Below are 13,072 nucleotides of genomic sequence, written 5' to 3'. Positions count from 1 at the left end.
TATTGTGGATTTAATATACAGCAAGTTATTGTTTATAAGGCTGTGTTATTTATGTCTCCCCAAATGTAATTTACAGGTGTTTAAAACTGATTTTAAAATTTTTGTGCCCTGGACACTAATTTACGGGGCACAGTGAATCAACTTAGAATATAATGAAAAAACATATAATTATAAAGATTTCTTCAAAATTATTAAATATATGCAGATGCATATACAAACTATATGCCAGCAAACCAGCTACTTTCATGGAAAAAGAAATGTATAAGCTTCAACAAGTAATATCTGTCATCCACTTGATACTGGGGCTTAGTAAATCACTTTCTAGACTGGTTCTCTGTGCCTCGATTCACTGTGCCCCGGGTGCATGTGACCAGGGTCGGACTGGGAACAAATTTCGGCCCTGGCATTTTTCCTCTGGACCAGCTCACTATTGTCCTGACAAATCCACCCGCACACCCACCCGTCCATACCGAACCCCCAATGAACAAATACTATACACCTAAACACCATGAACACACACCTAAACACACACTTTCACTGTCATTTCACCTTGTTCATAGTACAAAACGCGGACCCGGTGCCACGAGGGGGCGTCCTGATAACATTAAAGGCAATTACATATTTTGACGTAATTACAAGTTTAAATGACTATATATATATATATATATATATATATAACATCATGAGGTTTATGTCACAGAAATCCTACTTTACAATCACACTGCAGTCATTGTTAAATTATTTCCTTTTGCATTTATAATAAACACTTGTATTTATTTAGTGTTTGTTTTTCTGGTTGAAATAAGATATAAATAATCTACCAGACTTCAAAAAATATACAAGTTTCCATGTTATTTTATTTGTCTAAAAATAAATGTCTGAGGTTCCTTATGTTAAACAAGAAATTATCTAATCTGAAATAACAGGTGGTTTTAATACAGATGAAAGGTTTCTAAAGAACCATTTATTGATTTATTTACCTATTTTAATTACAAGTGTTCTAAACTTTTTTAATAGTAATCAGAAATTTTGAGGTAACAACAACAAAAAAACATTTCCAATGATTTTTCTTCAGAAAACTGCTCTATAAATGAGCAGTCCTGTCACACGTTAATGTTTTGTACAGATCAGTGGTTTCTGCACCAATCGGATTGGTCCAATCCATTTTGTACAGATCAGTGGTTTCTGCCACGAGTCTTCCGTGTTTTGGCCCGACGCGTCGTTCCTATTGGACAATGCCAAGGTACATCACAGCTCAGAGTGTCGAAAGTTGGCGCACCTCATCTCGACAGAACACCGGCTCTGTGGTATGCAAGAGATCACTTGACCGAGGGTCTGTACGTTCAAATAATAATTTTAAAAAATACTGTCATCACTCTTCACTCTTGGTCAGTCTCTTACAACGGTGCAGCGTAAATACACGAGCTTTCCAGAAGCGCACGTCTCCTCCGGTGTGCACTATTTTTTTGGGGGGGGGGGCGACCCTGCCCCCTGTGATGAACTCATCGCCCCCTTAATATTTTTTTCTGGCGCCGGGTCTGACAAATGGAAGCAAATGCACACAAGCGGAAAAAAAAGTCTTTGTGTCTCCAAAGTGTGTGTGTGAGTGAGTGAGTGAGTGAGAGAGAGAGAGCGAGAGAGAGAGAGAGAGAGAGAGGTAATGTGTAACCACAGCTAGGATTCACACAGCAGCAAATTAAGGAGCTGAAGTCCGTAGCTGTTGCATTTAAAGATTAACAAAAGTAAAGCACAGTTAATTAAGATAAAAGACACGATTCCAACCTTGTATCAGTAGAAGAGTGGAGAGAAGTCCAGGCGCCGAGGACTCAATCACAGGGGCGGGAGCAGCCGCCTGCTCTTCCTGCAATCTGATTGGCCACCCTGTATGCTTCTCCATTGTCATTGGCTGTTGGTCATGTCAGTCATTGTGCTCGATGTAAGTCTCCGTTGTGTGATCAAACGGAAACAAAACTGAAACCTAGAATAAGACTGTGCCATGTATGAAACACTACAGAACTTTTATTTTGACACAAATTCAGGAAGTGGCTCTGCAGCTACGCCAATTAAATGCTGTAGCTTCACCGATCACGGACTTTCCTCGTGTTGACAGCAGCGCGCGGTTCGAGAACACTGTATATTTCCATAATCTCTATAAATATGGGAAGGCCGGCCCACGCACGTCTAAACGTGCAGCGGCCCACCGGGCAAATGCCCAAAATCACAGATTACCAGTCCGAACCTGCATGTGACACACGACGTCATGTTATCAAATAGCTGATAGTCTGGAGAAGATATAACACATGCTCATCAGTTGGACGGGGTAGTCTTCTAACTAATAACAAGTTTTTGGGCCACCTTTCCTCTGTTGTGAGAAATAAATACAAAGACACAGACATCCACAAAATTTACTTTTGATAGGAAAAAAAATTGACTTCACTTGCCACTTAGTTTTACCATTAATGTATCCAAAAACAAAACACTAATTTATATATTTTTATGTGTTATGCATAAAAATATGGCATAACTGCTGCAAATATATATGTCGTTTTGCAGATATAGCTACTGATTCACTGTGCCCCGTGATTCACCATGCCCCGGTTTCCCCTAAATCTCAATCTAAAGTGCTTCAATCACTCTCATTTTTCTGTTATGGATTTACCTATACCACCAACATTGAATGGCGGATCCAGTTTTATGACTGTCGGTCTTCTAGTTATCAGTCGGAAACCAAGTGCCAAAAAACGAAAAAGCACATATCTAAGCTTTTTTTCCAAAGTAACTATTTTTTTTCCAAGGTACAATCTTGTGTAATTGGAAACTAGTGCTGGCGGAGGTTTGCACTCTACGAGTGTGGCGCTCTTGTTTATATTTTTACAGAATCATTTGTTGGGATCTGATGAACAACAGCAAGGAGGAAAGTCCCGCGAACGTCCGGACAAAACCGGTCTGGCGTGAAAAGGTTGTTAGTCGGAAAGCAGTAATGATAAATTCCTGCCAAAACGTAACACACAGACCTGTTACTAAAACAGATGAATGTGTGGAAGCTTGATCTGCTGGTGCCTGCTGAAGCACTTTGGTAATTTTACATGCAGAATATGAATGAGAAGCAGCAAACAAGTGTTACTTTGTATTCTTAGCGCTCGCACGCCCGCGTACGAGACAGATTTGTGGTTACTCTGCAAACGCTGCCCTGTGAGCCGAGTTTGGAGCTTGATGTTCCCGTGTGTGGCACATCTTGATCGGCTCGTGCACAGTGTGTAGGAAAACGAGGCGAGCAGGACCGGGGAGGGAAGCAACTAAAGCAGATGCTGTTAATGAAAAAAAGCAGTGAAGCAAGCTAAATGAATAGGAAAACAATCCAAGGCTACTTTTGATTGCGTTTCAGGAAAAGAATGCACCACGGTGCCTCCAGTGTCTTTTACACATGCTCATTTGCATTAGATGCACTTCAGCAGAGCGTCTTTCCTGAATGCAGATGAACACAAAGACAAAAGAGACAGAAGAGAGTTGTTTTTGCAGCCCTGGCAAGCTGTCACACCTCTCCCCCCCCCCCTTTTTTTTCTTGTTGCTTCTCACGGGCTTGTCTCCTGAGTTGCACAGGTTTTGTCTTCTCAGTCCTGTCACTGAACCTCCAGACAAACATGCTGCACTTCCAACTGCCTACAGACAAAACTGCACGTTTGATGAAGTTGATGCCAAGATTTGTGCGTAGGCCTCCGCCATTTGGTGTGACGGCATTTAATTACCTGGCGTCACTCTGAAAACAGATGGGATTGTCTCCAGAAAGTCCAGGTGAGTGGCCTCATCGCTGCCAAGACAAACGGCCAAGAGGAGCTGAAGGAGGCCCTCGGTTTCCGCCCCACTAAGCATGTCTGCTCCAAAGTTTCATTTGAAGGAACACATGGAAAGTTGGTGTGTGACACAATGATCAGGAATCATCAGCGCCTCTGCTGGTGATGGTTGATAAGGTGCAGGGTCAAACACGTGATTTTTGCTCTTTGTTATCTGTCCTGACGGTACACAGTCACATTTGAATAAACCAAATTAGCCTTTTCAGTTGTGCTTGGGGTGACGGCAGATCTGGATGACATATTGTCTGATGGTATTTAAATTTGACCTCTCCAACCGCCTCACCGAGTGTGTGAGCGTTGATGACACATTTGCAAAAATGGGGCTAAATTCACTTTTACTTTAAAACTACATTGAGATTAGACATTTTCAAGATCCTGAGGCAACAACCTTTAAAAAAGGCCTAAAGGCCTTATACCCACATCTCTTTGTCATTGAGATGTCCTTCTTCAGAAGAAGTTCCACACATGAGCACTTGTTGGGTGGTTAGCTGAGGTGTTGGGCACTAATCCATGTGGAAAAAGTGGTCTGTATAAGGCACAGGGTGGGGCCTAGGCAGATGACAGCAGATGAGGTTTTAGGTAGTGAGGTGACTATAAGGTCAAGGACATTGCCATGAGGACAACTTGGGTTTGTGTTACTCTGCCTGAGGTGGTGCTTCTGACAAAGAGCAGTAATAGGTCATCTGGTTTCATGTTGATGTCTGCTCCAAGAACAAGATGTGCATGTGACGCATATATGGTGCAAATTTGGTGGGCCAGAACTTAGACAGGCTAAGTTACTGTAAAGAGAAAGTTACTGTATGTATTGCCCTTTCCCGTTTTTTGCTGTGACCTCGAGAAGCAGGTCAAGGTCATTCACCATCAAGCTTAACAAGGTGCATATATGGTGCAAATTTGGTGTCCCTGCACTCAACCTATGGGAAGTTATTGTGGATACTATTTTCTTCTTCTTTTTGTGCGGTGACAGCGATAATTCAGTCAAGGTCACTTACCATCAAGCTCAACAAAGATCCTCTAGAGGTACATATATATGGTGCAAATTTGGTGTCCCTGGCCCTAGCCTGTAGAAAGTTATTGCGAGCACTCTGTTGGCCCAGACTCACACATGCACAGACTAACAGCATTTCCGGGGTGACGGGGACAATATGTCATGGATGAAGTCTGTACACTGAAAATGAAACCTTTTTTATACTTCTCAATCTGTCCTTCCAGTCGGATAACAAGTTGCATCTACTGCAGCATCTGTCACACAGCAACAGGTCAATTTGTGACTAACATTTCCAGAAAAGAAGACTGACATTATTTATCAAGTGAAAGTGTTGCAGTTCCGCTATGAGCAGCTCAGCTTGCTCGCTGTTTCATATATTGTTTGACCTTTATGGATCTTAAGTTACACTTCAGACGTTTTTCTGTCAGCATGCTAGTTTCTGTCATTGCACTCCCTCAACCATCTGGTCCATCTGCAATTTTCGTTGCTATTTATTCAGATTAATGGCAGTACCACAGTGAAGGCTGAAGACTTTCAGTCTTCCAGAAGACTTTACTCAAAAAGAAATGGGACTTGTTTGTGCTATTGATCCAAAATGACAAAGCTACTGGGATGAGTGACAAAACCAATAATCACTTTGTTCAGTTTACATGTGGGACCCTGTCTTTAAGAACTGTGGGTTGACGGTGTACACACAGAGTGTACACGTTGTGAACCCGTATACGAGTATGTCAAGTGTATCTGAATATTTCCCTGTGCGCCTTTAAACAAACAGGGAGAATGTCTGTGACAGTGAGATGTCTCCCAACAAAAACAGTGTCTGCATCAACAACAAAGGTGCCAACAAGGACTGTGACAAAAAAAGACAGAGGTCAAAACAGTAAGCAATAAATGAACAGACAAACCCTGTTTTCTTGAGGAGGAGGTCAGCATGACGGCAGCGATCATACAAACATGCAGGATTTCCTCAGTTCCTATTTATACTGGGAAGACGTGAGTGTGTGTGTGCATGTATATGTGTGTGTTAACTACGAATGTGTTTGCACAGTGCAAAAGGTGACAATAGATCTGCGATAATGTGAATGACAGTGAGGACACTACAAAAAAGGGGTGTCTTAAAACAATCAATCAATCAATATTTATTTATAAAGCGCTTTACAGCACCGACTGGTGTCCAAAGTGCTTAACATTAAAAACACAAATTTACAAAATAAAACACATATAAAATAAAATTTTAAAACAACACATAAAAAAAGAACATAAAAATAACAGAACATGTCACCTCCCCACTAAGTGTTAAAAGCCAGTTTAAATAAATAAGTCTTTAACTTAGATTTAAAAAGTGCTAGGTCAGGAATAGTACGTAACTCAAGAGGTCTGGGGCCAGCTACCGCGAAAGCATGATCACCCCAGCGTTTATATCTTAACCTTGGAACATCTAAGTAAAGCTGGCCAGACGCCCTTAACGTCCTACTGTAGGTGCGCAAAGTTAAAATTTCAGACAAGTAGGGAGGTGCAAGGCCATAAATAGCTTTAAAAACAAACATTAAAATTTTAAAATCAATTCTAAAACGAACTGGAAGCCAGTGGAGTGAGTATAGGATGGGCACAATATGCTCACGTCTAGAAGTGTTTGTCAAAAGACGAGCAGCAGCATTCTGCACCAACTGGAGACGCGCAAGAGACGACTGATTAATGCCTGCATAAAGTGCATTACAATAATCAAGTCTGGAGCTGATGAAAGCATGAATGGCCGTCTCAAGATCACGTCTACTGAGAAAGTGCTTTATTTTAGCCAAGAGGCGAAGTTGGAAAAAACTAGCTTTGACAACAGAATTTATCTGTTGATTGAACCTCAAACAGCTGTCAAATATCACTCCCAAATTCTTGACAGCTGGTTTTACATAGTTAGCCAAAGCACCAAAATTTGGTGTTACCACATTTGGTATGCCAGTGCACTCAAACACCATGATCTCAGTTTTACCATCATTCAGGTAAAGGAAGTTTTTGGACAGCCACTGCTTTACATCACGAATACAATTAAATAATGATGACAAAGCATCACTCCCATTAGTCCTCACAGGCAGATAGATTTGCAGATCATCTGCATAACAATGAAAGGACAAATTGTGCTGGGTTATAATTGACCCCAATGGCAGAATGTACAAAGAAAATAGAATCGGCCCAAGGACAGATCCTTGCGGCACTCCACAGCACAGAGGAGCAGTTGATGAGGAAAGGTCCCCAATCATGACAGAAAAGCTCCTTTCAGCCAAATATGATCTAAACCACTTAAGTGCAGTACCATGAATGCCAATAAAATGTTCCAACCGGGAAACAAGTACTGTGTGATCCACAGTATCAAAGGCTGCTGTGAGGTCCAACAGAACCAGCACAGCAGGATTCCCTGCATCCACCGACAGAGTAATATCATTATGAACTTTTAAAAGTGCTGACTCAGTGCTGTGTCGCAATCTAAACCCAGACTGGAATTTTTCAAGGATGAGATTGTCTTCTAAAAATGATTGTAACTGTAAAAAGACAACCTTTTCTAAAACCTTAGATAGAAATGGCAGATGAGAGACAGGTCTAAAATTGGATAAAACTGATGAGTCCAGGTGAGGTTTTTTAAGAAGAGGTCGAACCACAGCATGTTTAAAAAGCAGCTGGAACAGACCCTGATCTAAGACAAGCATTGATAAAAGTTAGGAGACCCGCCCCAACAGTATTAAAAACCTCCTTCAGCACCTTAGCTGGAACAACATCAAAAGGACAACTTGTAGATTTTATGTGTTTTACAACATCAGCGAGAGATGGAAAAGAAATGGGCTCAAACTGTTCGAGCACAGCAGAATGTGCACGAGGAGCAGACAACTCAACATTACAGTTCTGATCAGCGTTCTGTCTGACTGATGAAACCTTATCAATAAAAAACTGAAGAAACTCCTCACAGGTTGTGGTTGTAGCGTCCAACAAAACAGAGGTGTGTGGATTTACAACTGAGTTTATAGTCTGAAATAACACAAGATACAAACAAGATAAAAAAAAAAACCTAAATCTCAGGGAAATGATTTTGCTGCATGGACAGATAATTTGACACTTGCATGTTGACGTTAACTGAAATAATTAGATGTGCCAAATCTAATGGATCAAGCAGACACACTGACACGTTTGTCTCGTGTGTTCCTGCTTTCCCCTTTTTTGTATTCTTGTCACGGTGCAAGTCCACGATGTGAAGTCCACATGAAGCGCACGCATTCTCACCTCAACTTTTTCCGTGTGAAAATGCAAAACATGTTTTCTGAAGCCATCCCTTTCTGTGCAGTGACGCACAGTACGAGGTGAGAGCCTGCAAAATCAAAGAAAGCACTCAGTCTTTGCAGAAGCTCCTTTCTCGATCACTTGTTTGTACAATCAACATGAATAGAACTACTCTTTAAAAAGTCTCTGCCTCCAACTGATTACCAGCCAGAGACCCGGTCAGAAAGCGTGCACACTAGTAGATGCAAAGACTCCTTAGAGAAGTGTTCCGTGCGATGTAGTAATGGCCTTCTCCTGCTCCGACTGGGCTGCCTTTCCCTCCCATGTTTCCTCGCTGCCTCCTCATTAAAATAGAAACAAGTGGGAGAAATCATTGTCACTCAAATGGAAAGTCTCCATGCGTTCAGCACGCTGAGACTTACATAATGACTCCTCGCACGTGCACGTATGTTCTCCTGGTTTGCACCATCTGATGGGGCTGATCTTCATTTGGTCCTATACCGTTTGGAGGTCACCCTCCGTAGGGGAATGAAAAAGCAACAATCGTGTCCATGTACAACCCCAATTCCAATGAAGTTGGGATGTAAAATGTAAATAAAAACAGAATACAATGATTTGCAAATCCTCTTCAACCTATATTCAACTTAATACATCACACAGACAAAGTAATGTTCAAACTGATAAACTTTATTGTTTTTGTGCAAATATTTGCTCAGTTTATAGCCCTCCTCTGACATGGGTTTGATTCTTGGATTCTTGTGTCGGAGGTCACGCTCATGACTTGTCCAGTGATGACATTATCTGACCAATCAGTGGCCGGCAGCCTGTTGACATCACATTTTAGTATCAGCTCGGCTCGCTTGTAACCGCTCCTGAGCAGATACCAAAAAAAGCACAGGGTGCCAGGTACTAACCCTAATGGAAAAGCAAAAAAAAAAAAAAAAAAAAGAGTAGAGTCGAGCCGAGTAGTGCCACTTTTGTGTAGTGGAAAAGGGCCTTAAGTCTCAATCTGGGGGAGCTCGTCGACATGCGTGCCTGACATGGAGTCTTGCTGGGCTACTTGAAAATTTCCTCCACCAACATTACTAAGTGCATCATGCGACATGAGCATTCACACACGGAAGCTAACATGAGTAATGAATTCTAATTCAGTCAGGTGTCATCTCGTTAATGCAGCCGTGTTATTACCCCACAGTGGATGTTGTTGCTACGAGGACTCTCAATGGGGATTTTCTTTTGTTTTTTTTTTTTGTTTTTTTGTTTAGTTACAGGTTGGCTCTTCTTTGTTTTCTTCTTCCACTGCGGTTGTGCTTTTTGTTCTGTCCAGAATATATTACCCTCGGCAGCCAGCAGAGCCGTGTTTGGTCAGTGTATTGGAGCTTTAGAACAAGGTTAACAATGACCCATTGTTCCTTCTGGAGCTCATATTGGCGTTCTATCAAGAGGTGTGTGTGTGTGTGTGGGGGGGGGGGGGGGGTGCAAATGGGAATTGACAATTTGTTTGGCTCATTAGCTACTGTCCCCATTCCACAGTACACAGCTCTGTGTGTGTGTGTGTGTGTGTGTGTGTGTGTGTGTGTGTGTGTGTGTGTGTGTGTGTGTGTGTGTGTGTCCGTGTGCATGTGCATGCACAAAATGTGAGGCAATGAGATGTAAAGCAGTCATTCTCCACCGCGCCATGACATCACATGTTATTGATTTATCTCAGGACTCATCTTCAGCTTGTCCTCATGCAGGATTCTCTTTCAGTGATATTACATACCTCACAGTTTTATGGGCTCATCAGGACTATTAACAAATGTATTTTTTTACATCATGATGGATTAATTGATGTTGTTGGGGAGATAAAAAGCTTGGCTCGTTTCTTTTGTTTGATTGTTTTCCTTCATAAATCACTGCTGTGATCTAGTTAGATAAGATATACTGGAAGAAACATCATCTATGCAGATGTCCCTATGTATATTTGGTTTTATTGAGTAAAATAACTGCAAGAAAACTGATGTCAGAGCAGTTTGATGTCCCCAGCCATAAATGAGAGGGAACTGACTCATCCTCATTTCCTGCAATCTGCAATTTTTGGGAGGTCAAATGGAGATTTGTGTGCTGAATGTTTCCACTGACTCACTAAGAGGCTGACTGACGTAGTCTCTGTTTGTGTTGTGTCAGTTAAACCAATGAATTTTGAAAAAACATTTCATCACCAGCACATGTATGTCATTTACAGCAATGACCCAGAGCTGATTTTTCAACAAACAGCCCTTACGTGGCCACATTCAGTGCTGAGTCCACAAGTTGGGAAAAGTTTTTTTTCTTCCCTTCTTACTTAGTTTCCCAGGAGCTCTGTTGACTCCCAGTCACCTCTGCCCCACCCACACATGGCTCATGAAGGCCCAAGACAGGGATGGTGCAATTGGATGTAACACTGGGGGGAAAAAAAAAAAAAAAATTGCACACTCCACTCCTCAAATGTTGATATTTCAGATGGAGTCCTTCCATTCTTGAAATGAAAATTTGATGCCCCCTTGTTTCAAGCCTGCACCAGGCTGAAAGTCCACTCAATATCCTGAAAATTTTGAACATGTTCAAAATCAGCACAAGTTTATCCAACCTTTCCTCACTATTTCGTTCAGATCGGTGGTTGTAGCACAAATGTTTGCATTCGTCAACCTTGTTTGTCCCTTTTGAATTGCATCTTGGATGGAAACTGCACTTAGAGTTGTGCTCAAAAGTTTACATACCCTGGCAGAAATTTAGATTTTCTTTTTTTTTTTTTTTTTGGCTATTTTTCAGAGAATATGAATGATAACACAAAAACTTTTATTTCACTCATGGTTAGTGGTTGGTGAAGCCATTTATTGTCAAACAACTGTGTTTCCTCTTTTTAAATCATGATGACAACAGAAACTACCCAATTGACCCTGATCAAAAGTTTACATCCCCCTGTTCTTAATACCATGTTTTGTCCCCTTTAACATCAGCGACAGCTTGGAGTCCTTTGTTGTTGTTGTTTGTGGACAAGGCTCTCTGATGGTGAAGCTGCCATTGAATATGTCTTGAACTTTATTTACATCATTTATGAAGAAACTAGCTGGGGTACCAGGCACTACCCGGGTTAACCTGATTTAGACATAAGCCAAATGCCAATCATTTTAATCAAAACAATTGCCCAACATTTGCTTTTGTAATGCTGATGTCTTGTAAATATAATAGTTAATGGGCTAAAGTTTGTCTAGCAGAACTATAAGAGGTGGACTCCCCAAACTAAGTGGAAATACTTGGTTTAAAGACAAACACATTTGAAGTCCTTCATGCAGACTTTGTTTTGCAATCAAATTTATAACAAAATTACACACAAAAGGTAGGTAACAGTAAATGTAAATGTAAATATCAATGAATCAAAATTGAGGTTGTGGTGTATTTCATTGTTTTTACATTGCAATTTTACAAACATAAAATGAATGTATTCAGACAGGAAGGTAAACTGGGTTGTACAGGACAGTCAGGTGCTTAACAGTTGAGAACATAAAGTAGCTGAAGGAAGGGATTAAATAAACAGAGATGGCCAACACATATACAGGGCTGGAAATTTGAATCTGCCTGGTCATACCCACATTTTGGGGGTAATTTTCAGTTCAACTTTTTAAAAAATTGTACCAGTTTGTTCCCCATGTCATGAGGATTCAGAATATATATAGTTTTTAGGGCTACATATTATAGTTTGGGAGTTTATCCTGGACATACAGAAAGACAGACAGAAGTGGCAGCATGAAAAGCACACGGTACAACAATGTATGGTCTTACATAAATGGCTATTTTGGGGTAATTTTCAGTTCAACTTTTAAAAAATGGTACCAGTTTGTTCCCCATGTCACGAGGATTCAGAATATATATAGTTTTTAGAGCTACATATTATAGTTTGGCGTTTATCCCAGACAGACAGACAGACAGACAGACAGACAGACAGACAGACAGACAGACAGACGTAGCCATTTATGTATATAGATACAAACAGTATGGCACTCCATGGTAAATCTGCATGAGTAGACAGTTCTCAAAAACTGAGTGACTGTGCAAGAAGGAGACGAGTGAGGAAAGCCACCAAGACACCCAGACAACCCAGAAGAAGTTACAGGCTTCTGTGGCTGTGATTGGAGAAATTGTGGACAGTGGAAGTTTTGCATTTTGTATCACCAGTTATACAGCTTCATGATGAAGTGCTACAGGTTGGTTTCCTCCAAACAAGATGCCTGGCATTCACCCCAAAGAGTTTATCACACATTTGCAACCCCAAATCAGAAAAAAAGTTGTGATGATATGGAAATGTAAAAAAAGAAAAAAAAAAGAAAGAAAAAAAAGTGATTTTTACATTTACTTTGGCTTCCAGTTTATTGCAAACAGCAGGAAATAGGAAAGCAGGAAGATATTTTATGTTTTGTGAGGTCACTGTAATTTCATTTGTTAATATACTGGCATTCCTGTGTTTCCCACCTGCAACACATTACAGAATCATTTGGGGCACTAAAGTATTTACCACTTTGTAATGTTGCCATTTATAGCAGTTAAGACAGTTTGCTGTCAAGGATCTGAAGCACTGAGGCCTTTCAGGTTTTATTTTACACCATTCTTCCTGCAAACATGTCTTATGGCATGTAGCAGTACAAGGTCATCATTGTTTCATATGCTGTTGTAAAATCCTCCACACTTCCTCTATTGGGGACAGGATCAGTCCAGTATCTGTACCATTTTTCTTCCGCAGTCTTTGTAATGTGTGAATCTCATTTTGCATCATCTTGATGTAAAATGCATGGGTTTTATTGCAAAAACAGTCTTGAAAGCAGAATATATTGCTCTAAAATCTTAATGTTCTTCTTTGTATTATTGTTGCCATCAGCGAGTGTAAATGAACTTTACCAAGGGCGCTGATACAACCCTGTACCATGACAGAGCTGATAACAATCTGGATGATCTTTTT

General features: G+C 40.8%; 1 protein-coding gene across 1 annotated transcript in view; it reads left to right on the top strand.

The window, feature by feature from the left end:
* The window catches only part of kirrel3a (kirre like nephrin family adhesion molecule 3a), a 657,736-nt gene that overhangs the window by 208,988 nt on the left and 435,676 nt on the right, over positions 1 to 13,072 (top strand). The window lies entirely within an intron of this gene.

Source organism: Thalassophryne amazonica, chromosome 9 (assembly GCF_902500255.1).
Source record: "Thalassophryne amazonica chromosome 9, fThaAma1.1, whole genome shotgun sequence".
Taxonomy (NCBI): domain Eukaryota; kingdom Metazoa; phylum Chordata; class Actinopteri; order Batrachoidiformes; family Batrachoididae; genus Thalassophryne; species Thalassophryne amazonica.
This window is presented reverse-complemented; position numbering and strand designations above follow the sequence as displayed.